At 41.1% G+C, this 13,235-nt stretch overlaps 1 protein-coding gene and 1 pseudogene across 1 annotated transcript in view; one reads left to right on the top strand and one right to left on the bottom strand.

Annotated features, from left to right (window-relative positions):
- LOC107626139 (ABC transporter C family member 4) overlaps positions 1-13,235 on the bottom strand; it is a 151,145-nt gene that overhangs the window by 122,642 nt on the left and 15,268 nt on the right. The window lies entirely within an intron of this gene.
- Positions 7,157-9,468, top strand: LOC148575423 (uncharacterized; annotated as a pseudogene).

Here is a 13,235-nt window from a genome sequence, read left to right as displayed (position 1 = left end):
TGAAAGTAATAATGTTACGTTATTTAATTCAGAAGTTATTTTATAAATAAAATTCAATTTTTACGAAAATTTAAAAATTGAAAAAACAGACCTATAATAAAGATTTAATCATCATATATATACAAGTGAAAATTTAAGTATAATTATGTAAAATTAATAATTAAAAACGTTAAATAAAATTTAATCAAATTAATTAAATTACTTAACTATTTTTAATTATCATTCTACGTTAAATTTAAATGGACTTGAATTTTCACCGTTCATATGTATTATTAATTTATTATGTAAGTAAGGCTAATAAAAATAAAAATGACTATACGTAAGTCATAAAAAGGTCACTGACACCATTATAGAATGAATTAACAACCGCTATCTTTTTTTTTTTTTGGTCTTGAACAACCGCTATCTATGAAATGTAAATTGTATTTTTATGGGTACGATATATAGTTACTTTTCTATGAATATGAATACATACAATATTTACTCTCTTTAAATTAAGTTTTGAGCTGACCTTTCGATGATGGTTAAATTAAGCAAGTTTAATACCAACTAAATTTGCATAAGGAGCTAATAATATATAATTAAATGGTGTGTATATATATATATATATATAAACAAAGCGGTGCTTATCTTCTTAAAAATAATTCAGTATTACTTTATCTTTTTTATATTATTGGAATAAAAAGGTACGCCTGAAAACGACTGAGCAAAATTATTTCGTCTTTAAAGGGAAATGTAAGGGTACATACCGGGCAGGTATTATCATTTCTGAGTTGTTATGAATTGTATGTGGACAATTATGTATTTTCATTTCATGTGATAAAATAATTGATATATAACTTTATCTAAAAGAGATTATTTTATTATTACTGAAAAATATGTATATATGTTAAATATCATATAATAAGTAAAAGTGTTCTTTTTATGAGTATACAAATTATTAGTTTTTTTTGTTGTATAAAAAATTATTTTTGTAACACCCTACCACCTTAAGCCTTACGTTTAAGTCATAAAATAAAAGTGGTGTAATATTACGACCTTTAAAATAAAATGTGTACATATAATAGCAGAAAGATTATAGTATATTAGGAGCCTTAAAGAATAGAGGAAATAAAAATCGCGAAATAAAAGCGCAACAGCTCAAGAAACGAGTTACCTTGCTTACATAAACAAAATTCTGTCTCTCCATAAACCTCTAAGAGGATAAAAAAGAATAAGTTATGCGGAGAGAAAGTTAAGTACATATATATACATCACTATACAACAAGATAGTCCAATAACCACTTCGCTTCAGGAGCTAGACGCCTAACGAGACGCCTCTCGACCTGCATCTGAAAAACAACAACATAGTATGAAATGAGAACCAGAGATTCTCAATATGGTAAAAGTGCCCGCATAGTTAATATAAAAGGTCCCGGGAGAGCCAGAAGCAGTCCTAGAACTTCGACACTCAGAATCAAACTTAAGGAAAATAAACTAAACCAAAAATTAGGTAAGTTATCTAAGGTATTAAAGTTCTAAATCTAACTTTAACTTAACACTTCACTTTCTGATCCCTCCAATTCTCCGAGACTCCGGTGGAACAACCCCCCCCCCCGCCCCCACACCTCCGTCAAGAGGGATTTCTTAGAAAACATACACATACAATTTAAGTAAGGAAAACACAGATAGAGAAGCATTTATAGCAAGTAGAACAAGTAGCAGATAAGCAGAATTAAACAGTTAAGCAAACTAAAACAATGCACACTCAAACAAAGCAAACAAATTATTATATGTCTGTCCTATGGCTGATGAGTCTCATCTATCGGTTATACAGCCAACCCGACATACCCTAGTAGTTAACCATTGGACAGTCCCTCTGTGCGCGCATCCCCAAGCTCAATAATATTCCATGGAGTCAAACTCCAAGCTCAAATATAATATTCAATATTCATATATATATGCATGCCCATGGGGAATCCGGGGAGTTAAAGTGCCCAGTCACATCTTGCGACAGAGGGTCAACAAATAGTCTCAAATACACAAGCCACATAATAATCTTTCCTTTTTAAAATAACACTTCAAATCAAAACTTCAATCCTTATAGAAATTTTGGCAGTATCTCCTCTAAAACTCGAATTCCTGCCACACTTTAAGGGTTCAAACTACCAAACAAAACACCTCTCAGTCATTCAAATCGTTTCTAATAACAAATTATTTCAAAATCAAACAAATACCAATATTAAATCTTTTCCCAAAACCAACCAACTTCAACAGCAAATTATTAACAATAGCTAAACCACACATTCAGTTCAGTTCCTATCTTAAGGTCTTCTAGCCTAAGTTTTCACGTGACATTAAACATTAACTACGAGAAATCAAAACCATACCTTCGTACGGAATCAAAATATTCAAAGTTCTGAAGAAGCTTTCTGTCCGAGCTATCGAAGAAAAAAACGTCCAAAATCGTCTGTGCCTCTTAAAACTTCCGTTGGCCGAACTCAAGGAGTAGAAAAATTACGTTACTATCAACTTCTACCGATCAAAAATGATACCAACGTATAGAAAAGAATGATACAAATATTTTTACCGGATTAGATTTTTATTGAAATTACGGATCGCAAAAAATTAAAGCCAAAAGTTCGGAAGAATTTACGTTCTCTCTCCGTCACGCTCTTCTCTCTCGCCATTTTCTTTCTTTTTTTCCTCTCGCATACGCTATATATATATATAATATATATATATATATAATTAGTAAACCGCCTTCGCTTCTTTATAGTATATATGCCTTACGATAATACAACGTAGTGCATAATGATAGTAAATAATATATATGTAACTTGATGCATAATCCAAACCGCTTTTTGTTTCCGTACTTTATGAATAATAATAATAATAATAATAATAATACTAGCAATAGTAATGATAATAATAATAATAATAATATAATTATAGTAATAATATATATAAAATTAAATGTATATGAGTTATTAATATATTATTTTTTATGTGAATGTGACTTTATTTTTTGTTTATCGTTTTTATTTTTTTTAGTTAATTCTTCAAGATTTTTAGATATGATTTCTTTTAATTATATTTATGTACTTATAATTTTTTTTTAGAGGTCGTAATATCTTACCATTTTTTCTTTACAATTTGAGCGTAAGATTTTGTGTGATAGGGTGTTACAATTTTTATTGGAAAAATAAAATTAATTAATAATAATTTCGTATAAATCTGTTTACAAAATCATCCAATTATGCATCTTGTCGTTAAAAATTTTATTATTTATTATAATTATTTTAAACAGTATAAATTTAATATGATTATTAGTTGAAAATATATTTGAAGAAAAGGTTTATATTACGCCAAAATTAGCTGTTGAAAAGAAAAAAAATGGAAGTTCTTTTTCTTATTTATACGTTGGTTACGTTGCACAAGAATCATGGCTGAATAATATAATGAATAAATCAATAATATATGAAGCTTTAATTATTGCTTAATAATATGCAAAAAGTAAAAGAAGATAAAGATAAAAATCGTCACAAACAGTCTCATGCATCTTTATCTTGTATGTTTTCTTGGGCACGCGGATTTTTGTTATATTATCGTGTCTCATTAAATTGGGATCTTTAAGTAACAAAAATAAATAAAACAATGACAAAATTGGTTTAAGTTCTTGGAACTAATTTATGAACAATTATTGCTCTTGATGATTGAATTGGCTAGTTGGCTGAATATATGGGAACATTATTAGGTAAACCAATGGGCAATGGCGAAAGCTGAAACTGTTGGCTCTTATTGCGCCAAAGGTATAAGTGTATAACATATCCATAGCTTTTTTTGAAGCTAATCTAAGGACACATATACATGAAAGATGGATAAAAAAATTATATACTTATTACTAAAAATATAAATAAATAACTGTGATATGTTAAAAGCATATTAATTATTATCTCTATCAGCATAAAAAAAATTATTATATACTTAATTATTATTAAAAATATTATGTGCACATAAAAAAAATTGGATGAATAAATTATATATTAATCACGCAACTAATTTAAATTGATTACGAACAGTGGAATTAGTAATTGATTATCTTTTGTATATAAGTAATATAGTTCATCTATTACTTAAGCATTGTTTAATTTTCTAATTGATAAGCATTATTTGACTCATTAATTAATTAATTTTAGGGTCAATTTTTAAATATTTGTACTTTTTATTGCATAATTACTTAAATATACAATAGAAATATAACAAAAAGAAAATATCCTATAGAAATAATGAACAAATTAAATTATATACAAATTTTTGTTGAAGTTTATCCTAATTATATACTGTTCGTTACTTGGGGTCCACGGGTTGTCGGTAGGTGGTGACTGAGAGAGTGAGGGAGGTTCCGAGCGTGCGCGGAGCGAAGGCTGGCAACGTCAGAGGGCGGACGGAGCGGGGGGTGGCCACCTGCAAGGACACTCCGACGATCAAGTCAGAGTCCGTACTAGGGGTGGCAGAGTTAGGTAAGGATGTGACGTACGTTGGGGGGAGAGCTATCCTCCCCCTTTTATATGCTGTGCTGGGTGGGCCTAATAGGGGCCTAGCCCATTGGTTGAGGAGTAAAACTGTCATCCTCCACGTGTGCGGGTCGTCCATACTTGGAGCCGGTACTCGGGGTGCCGATCCTAAGGGTTCCGACCCGGGTGGTGGCGCATTTAGCCCGGTGAGTTGATCTCCCTCTGGGTCGGGCGTGGCTGACCGACCCGTGGGGACCGGTCGTAGCTTCTTGGGTCTGGGCGGGGCGGTGCCCCGACCCGGCGACTTCCTGGGCTGGGTTGACAGCCCGTAACAGTGCCCCCAACGCGCCAGCCTCGAGGTTTGGGGCTCATGGTTGGGCGCGTTTGCCTTTTTGCTGGAATGGTAAGCTTTCTTCCTTTCTCGGTAGCTCGTTGGTGGCGTTTTGTTTCTCGCGCGCTTGGTGGCTTCGGTTTTCGTGTTGCTTTCTTGGTTTTAGCGCCTGGGCATTAAATGCCCATCATTTCATTGATTTGAAATTTTGGGCGAAATGTCGAACGTGCCCCTGTCTTTTGGCGTTCTTCCTTGGCGGTTACTCTCTCCTTTTATTATTTTTATTTCGTAACCCCTTCTTCTCTTTACTCTTTTCCTTTTCCTTTCTCCCTTTCTTCTCACGCTGCTGCTGCTCCTTGTTCCTGTCACCGCTGCTGTTTCAAGCATTCTTGCTCCCTGTTCCAACTTTGCAAGTCCTGCTTCTCCTGGTAAGCTCTCATAGCCCCTTTCTTTTTGGTTATTTCTCCTTATCTTTTGTGCATTTGCTTCGTGTATGTTTGGGTCTTCCTTTCTTTCTAGAGGGGGTGCCACTGGTTTCGCGTTTCTGGGTTTTTCTAGATTTTGTTCATGTTTCTGGGTTTTCCTGGATTTTTGTTCATGTTTCTGGGTTTTTCTAAGTTAGTATGCCGGGGGGATAGGGAGAGGTTCATAGTTTTTCTTTCGCTTTCTCGTTTTGAGGGTTCCTGACTTTCCGTGTTGACTAAGTGGTGCCCCCGTTGTAGCTATGGACGATCGTGTCGCTTCCTCGAGTCAGGCCCAGCGCCCTTTGGCTGACTTCATCGACCATTATGCTTGGGTCTCCTCCGATGTGAAGGATACTCCTTCTAAGATGACCAAGGAGGGGCTCCAGAAGCTACGACAATCCGGGCTCTTATGTGGAGGTGGTCCCGAGGAGGCGTTTTACCAGGTCCAAGGTTGTCAAACTCGCGAGTCTAGGTAAACTCGTGGAGCTGACCTAGACTCGACTCGTAGAATCGACTCGTAGACTCGTACGAGTTTACCTGTTATACATTTTTAAAAAAAAAATATATATATATATATATATATATATATATATATATATATATATATATATATATATATTTACTCAGATATAGACATTCAAACCTAACAATTTCAACATCAAAACACATAATAAATTAACCTAATACTAAAATTACAAGTTACAACAAGTACTTTGGATCACACATTTAAATCCTTCACAAGTATTTATCTAGTTCAACATAAAACACACAATTACACAATCAAAGGTTCATAAGACATAACCAAAACACAAAAGAAAACAACAAAGCAACAATTAAATTTCTAATAAACTCTAAAACTCAAATCCTCCAATATCTTCATCTTCCATGGCATCAACATCATCATCTTCACCATCTTCATCAGAAACATCATTTCTTTTAGCCTCAGGTTCAACACGGTCAACAAAATCTTCATCATCATTCACATGTTCATCTCCTAGAAACAGCAGGTGTAGGTCTAGGAATACTAGGAAGCGAAGACCCTATCCCTGAACCAACATTCTCAGACATTTTGTATTTTTATCCCTAAAAATCAACAACCCAAACAACAAATTCAGATTCAGATTATCCACTAACTAAATTCAGATTCAGATTATCCACTAACTTAATTCATAACTAACACTAGTTTCAGCTACACTTACAACAATAATGTTTAAAAGATGAAAAATTTTCAGCATCATAAGACTTAATCAATAATCATCACTCCAAATGCAGTACAGCAAGCAATACATTTGTGATTCGAAATATTATACCACCCAGTTATGAGTTAACCCAAAAGTCCATTCTCATTGTCATATGAACCCCCTTTGAGGTCATCAATATGATCAAGCACAAACAAATTAAAACAATGGCAACCAGAGTCAACCACCAATACTCCAATACTCACTTTATCACACAACAGATACATTTTCATTTAAACTAACAATTCAGACTTCAGACTTTCAATTAAACTAACATAGTAAGTCAGTAACACTAACTAACAATTCAGACTTGAGAGTTTCAATTCACTAATTCAGACTTCAGAATTTCAGTAAACTAAAGACTAAACATAACTACATAATAGAAGCAGAAAACAAAAGAAAAAAAATATATAACAGAAGCACTATCCACACATTTTAACCATGATTGAAGCATGAAGCATGAAGTACATATTACAGAAGCAGGCAAGCAGCATCAGTTTTTTTTCACACATTAATTTTTTTTTCAACAGATCAAACGCAGATCAGGGCCTTAATAAATTTGCAGAATTGAATAATTGCAACCAAAATTATTAGCATTTGAATTAGTTTAACAAAATTACCTTGGAGATGGGCAGACTTTATCACTTGAAGAAGATTGGCAGTGCTTCAGTGAAGAAAAACAGAACAAGGCCGACAAGGGCAAAACAGGGGAGGGGAGGCAAACGGCGTGGTGGACTGGTGGTGGGCTCTGGCGCTGTGCGACTCTGCGTGGTGGTGGCCTGGTGGGCTCTACGAGAATGCGACTCTGCGTGGTGGTCCTTCACTGGGCTCTGCGACGCTGCGTGGGTGAGCGGTGGGGGACGAGGGATGAGGCGAGGGGAGGTGAGAAGGCGAGGGGTCCGTCTGGACTCTGGCGTCCGGCCTCTGCGTGGCGGCGCAGACAACGCCGCCGTTAGATAGTGGAGGGTGTGACAAGTGAGGCTGGCCGTAAGGGTTTGGTTGAGGGAGTCACTAGGGTTTCGAACTTTAGTTCACTCCTTCATTAGTGGGTGTGGGTTTAGGTTAGCCGCTTCTGTAGGGTGTTTTTTTTTCTGGGCCAAAACAACGCCGTTTTGGCGAAAATGGGCAACGAAATTAAACTCGCTGACTTGCTAGCAAACTCGCGAGTTTGCACGATTTTATCCGAGTCTAGCCGAGTCAACCCGAGTCTACCCAGAAACAAGTTTATGTCCGAGTCAACTCGATTCCACTACCTAAACTCGTAAACTCGTACGAGTTTACGAGTTAACTCGTGAGTTTGACAACCATGACCAGGTCTATGTCCCTGCTGGTCAGGAGCGTGTCTGCCACAAGAATCTGGCTTCTCCACGAGTTGTCGATTGGCTGTGGGTTTACGAGCCTATGTTCACGACTTTGGGGCTTCGTTTACCCTTTTCTCCCTTTGTTATGAGTTTACTGAGTCGCTGCGACGTCGCTCCGTCGCAACTTCATCCGAATAGTTGGGCCTCTATTCGGTGCTTTGAGATGGTTTGCGAGTACCTCGAACTGCCGCTTTCAGTGAACGTCTTCCTTTATCTCTTCTTGCTCACGAACCCTTCTAGCTAGGGGAAGGCTAAGAAGGGTTACATGTCTTTTAGGGCCCAACAGAGGCATAGAATCTTTGGCCTTTTTGAAGATTCTTTTCATGATTTTAAGTCTACCTTCTTCAATGTTAGACCGATTAAAGATCACCAGCCTTTTTGGCTTACGGCTGAGGGAGCTCGGCGGATCCCGACCTACTGGAGTTTTGGTGCGGGATCCGATTATCTTATTAAGGTGTCTTACGATTGGCTGAGCTCAGAAGATCGGAACATTGCTGATATACTTTTGGCCATTTTTGGCGAAAAGAACCTTAATCCTCGCATGTTGATGGGGGACCGGGAGGCCGGTCGGTCGTATGTTGGTGGGTTTTTCCTCCTTGTAGTTCTTGTGTTTTATTTTTCTACTGTTGACACCTCTCTTCCCTTTTTTGTTTGCAGTTTCTATGGCTAGTGGGAAGAAGACTTTGGCTAACCTGATGAACCTCATTAAATGGAATGAGGAAGGTGAAGGTGACTTCCCGCCTACTCCCTCGGCAAGCCAGGAGCAAGGGGATACTGAGGAAGCTAGTGGTCGGACAGGTGGGCCTGATCCGGCTCACCAAGAAAATGTTATTTCTCCCGAGGAGCTTGAGGAGGCTACTGGCGTGGAGACGGAGATCTTTGAGGATGATTTTGGTGATGATGAGTTGAGGGCCGTAGGTAACCCCAAGAAGAGGAAGAGGGATTTCGGAAAAGCCTTCTCGGTTATGGAGAAGAACTTTGATGTTGGGGGGTTTCATTGAGTCCCAGCTGCTTCCCAGTACCGAGGCGTATTTTCACGAATCCGACCTCTCTGGTCAAGCTAGGTGGATTTATCGTAGTCTCCTTCGTGCTGCTGCTATTGCCAAGAAGGTGGAGCCCGTCCTGAGTAACTATCACGCCATGGAGGTGAAGCTTCGAAACTCCCAAAAAGATTTGACAGATTTACGATTTCGGGAGGAGTCTCTGAAGACTAAGTTGGCTGATCGTGAGAAGAAGGCTGAGGAGGACGCCAAGGAGATTAACAGGCTGGTAGATCGGGATGTGGCTTTAATGAAGGACCTGAATGCCTCTCGTGGTGAGACTGCGGCCATGAAGAAGAGGGTTGAGGAATTGGAAGAGAAGCTGAAGTTGGCTGAGAGTTCGGCGGAGGTGGTTGCTCGGGAGATGGCTGCCTTGAAGAAGAGGAACAAAGATCTTGCGAAGGGAGCTCGCGATGCTGTTAAGCTGACTGAGGAAGGGATAAAGCTCCAGGTGGTAGTGCTGGCTCCCGACCTTGACCTCTCTCAGGTTGGTGCGATGAAGACTGTGGAGGGTGGGAAGATTGTTGACATCCTTTAAATCATTTGGATATTCCTGTCTTGTTTTACTTTTTGTTTGTAATACTTATCATTTTGGGCTTGCTGGTAGGCGCCCTTTAGTTGTATTTGAACACTTTTTGCTTGTGCTCGTGCTGTTTGGCATTTATCGGATTTTGTTCGGGCCGTCGTGGCCTTTGCTCTTTATTTCGCTTGGTCGGGCTGTCGTGGCTTTTTGCTTAATCCGTTTATTATGGTACTTACTACTTTGAGCCGTTTACTTTTGGTCCCTTATGGTTCCCGGGGTGATCAGTCCCGGGTTACCGTTGGGTCGACTGTTTTGTTTCTTTTCGTTGCGTTTTTATTTTGAGACTTGGGAGAGAGTGAACTTGCAAAAGATAAGCTTATCATATTGTCAGACAAGGAAATATGTAATGCATAAACAAATTCAAGCAAAAGAAGATATTCGTGTGAAACATAAAAGGAGAACGTAAAAGCGAAACATGGGGATGGGGATTGGGGTCGTGTGATCGCCCCTTCTTACGAGTAGAACCTTCTGAGGTTCGCCATGTTCCATGTCCTCGGTACCTCATTCCCATTCAACCTTTCTAGCTTATAACCCCCTTTGCCGAGGACTTCTTTTACTCTGTAAGGTCCTTCCCAGTTTGCGGCTAGCTTGCCTTCTCCTGGTGTTGGGGGTCCTATGTCGTTTCGTCGTAGGACCAGATCGCCTTCTCCCAAGTTTCTTTTCGACACTTTGCCATTGTATCTGAGGGCCACTCTCTGTTTGATTGCTGCTTCTGCTAGGTGTGCCATTTGCCTTGTCTCGTCGGCTAGGTCTTTTTTCAACTGCCTCGCTCCCCCCTCCGAGGAGCAGCCTCAGACTTGGTTCCCCGACCTCGACTGGGATGACAGCGTCGACCCCGTATGTGAGTCGGAAGGGGGTTTCTCCGGTGGATGATTGGGGGGGTGGTCCTGTATGACCATAGTACTGGGGCTAGTTCCTCTGCCCATGAGCCTTTCTTTCCCTCGAGTCGCTTTTTTAGCCCCTTTAGAATAACTTTGTTGGCTGCTTCGACTTGGCCGTTGGTTTGAGGGTGTTCGACTGAGGAGAACTTTTGCTTAATCCCTAGTCCTTCTAAGAACCCTTTGAACTTCTTGTCGGTGAATTGGGTCCTGTTGTCCGATATGACGGTTTTCGGTATCCCGAACCTTGTGACCACTTGTTTCCACATGAACTTTTGGCAGTTCGCTGCGGATATGCTGGCTAGTGGTTCTGCTTCTACCCACTTGGTGTAATAATCTATGGCCACTATTAAGTACTTCACCTGCCCGGGTCTTGGTGGGAATGGTCCTAGGAGGTCGACTCCCCATTGGGCGAAAGGTCGGGGGGCCATCATTATATTGAGCTCCTCGAGAGGTGCTTTGTGGAAGTTGGCATTCTCCTGGCACTTTTTACATTTCTTCACGAATTTCTGGGCATCTGACATCATTGTGGGCCAGTAGTATCCCGCCCTGATGATTTTTCTTGCTAGAGATCTTCCCCCGATGTGGTGACCACAACACCCTTCGTGTACCTCCCTTAGGACGTAGTCCGTCTGGTCGGGGCATAAGCACTTTAGTAGTGGTTGGTGGAGCCCTCGCTTGTATAGCTGCCCCTGTATGATTGTGTATTTTGGAGCTTCCTTTTTGACAAACTCCGCCTCTTTTTGGTTGGGAGGTGCTTCTGCGTGCTCCAGATATCGGGAGATAGGGTCCATCCATGAGGGCGGGTTTGGTGCTTGAGCCATGCACATGATGATCGCAGGTTCCGTTGCTAGCCCTTGGATCAGAGATCTGTTCCCCGTGTTGGGTTTGGTGCTTGCGAGCTTGGAGAGGAGGTCGGCTCGGGCGTTCCTTTCCCTGGGAACGTGCTGGATTGTGACTTCTTCGAAGCTTTTGCATAGTTCTCTTACTTTTTCCAAGTATTTTTGTAGCAGTGCGTCCCTGGCTTGGTAGCTGCCGTTTACCTGGGAAGTGACGATTTGGGAGTCGCTGCTCACTTCTACTCTTGATGCTCCGACCTCTTTGGCCAGCATTAACCCTCCAATCAAAGCTTCATACTCGGCTTGGTTGTTTGAGACCGGAAATTCGAACTTGATGGATTGTTCATATGCTACTCCTACCGAGTTTTCGAGGATGATCCCGGCCCCTCCGAACGTTTGGTTGGATGCTCCGTCAACGTGGAGCCTCCACCGTGTGCTCGGTACGTCGGGGGCTTCTCCTGTGACTTCAACGAGAAAGTCTGCCATGGCTTGGGCTTTGATTGCTTGCCTTAGTTCATACCGCAAGTCATATTGGGATAGTTCCACTGCCCATGCCATCATTCTTCCCGCCAGGTCGGGTTTTTGGAGGACTTGTCGGATGGCTTGGTCGGTTCTCAGGATGATTGTGTGCCCTTGGAAGTATTGTTTTAGTCTTCTTGATGAAACCAATAGGGCGTAGGCTAGCTTTTCCAACTTGGTATATCTCGTCTCTGCCCCTTGAAGTGTTTTGCTGATGAAGTATATTGGGCGCTGGGTTTTGTCCTCCTCCCTAACTAGGACTGCTGCCATTGCTTGTATGGTCACGGCCAAGTACAGGTACAAGGGCTCGCCTTCTCTGGGTTTGCTGAGCACAGGGGGTTCTGAGAGTATCCTCTTGAAATGGTTGAATGCCTCTTCGCACTCCTGGGTCCATTCAAAGGTGATTCCTTTCTTCATCAAGTTGAAGAATGGAATGGCCCTTTCAGCCGAGGCTCCGAGATACCGGGATAGAGCCGTGAGCTTCCCGGTGAGCCGTTGTACATCTTTGATGCTCCCGGGGCTCGTCATTTTGAGGACGGCTTCGCACTTGTCCGGGTTGGCTTCTACTCCTCTCTAGGTTATCATGAATCCCAGGAATTTGCCTGCTTCCATGGCGAATGCGCATTTGAGTGGGTTAAGTCGCATTTTGAATTTCCTTAATGCCCAAAAGACGGCCTGGAGGTCGTTTATCAGATTGCTTGGTTCTGCTGTTTTTACCAGGATATCGTCGACATACACTTCTACCGTTCTGCCGATGAGGTCATGGAAGACTCTGCTCATCAGCCTTTGGTAGGTGGCCCTGTGTTTTTTAGCCCAAAGGGCATTACCTTGTAGTAGTAGGTGCCTCCTGGTGTTATGAAAGTTGTCTTGTCTTCGTCAGGTTGGTGCATCGGGATTTGGTTGTAGCCGGAGTAGGCGTCCATGAAACTGAGATATCGGTACCCCGCTGCCGAGTCTACTAGGGTGTCAATGTTGGGGAGGGGAAAGGAGTCTTTTGGACATGCTTTGTTCAAGTCGGAGTAGCCTACGCACATTCTCCGTTTCCCACTGGCTTTCTTGACTAGGACAACATTGGACAGCCATGTTGAGTATTCGAGTTCCTTGATGAACCCTGCTTCCAGCAGCCCTGCTGTTTGCTTAGCGACTTCTTCCGCCCTTTCCTGCGACATCTTCCTTCGCCGCTGGGCTACCGGTTTGGCTTCTGACTTTATGGCTAGTCGGTGGGACATGACCTCGGGATCTAACCCTGGCATGTCTGATGGGGTCCACGCAAAAAGGTCGCTGTTTGCTCTCATGACCTCTATGAGAGGACCCTTGAGTTCATGGGGTAGGTTTCTGTTAATGAAGGTGAATTGTTCTACCGACTTCCTTATCTGGAATTTTTCCATGTCCCCTTCTGGTTCAGGTCTTGGTTTGTCCTCCACCCTGGCGTCCAGATCTGCTAGGAACACGCCAGCTGCCTTTTTGGATTCTTTCCTTAAGGAGA

Source organism: Arachis ipaensis, chromosome B2 (assembly GCF_059453495.1).
Source record: "Arachis ipaensis isolate K30076 ecotype BB chromosome B2, ASM5945349v1, whole genome shotgun sequence".
NCBI classification, from domain to species: Eukaryota; Viridiplantae; Streptophyta; class Magnoliopsida; order Fabales; family Fabaceae; genus Arachis; species Arachis ipaensis.
Note: the sequence above shows the minus strand (reverse complement) of the source record. Positions and strands in the feature narration are given on the sequence as shown.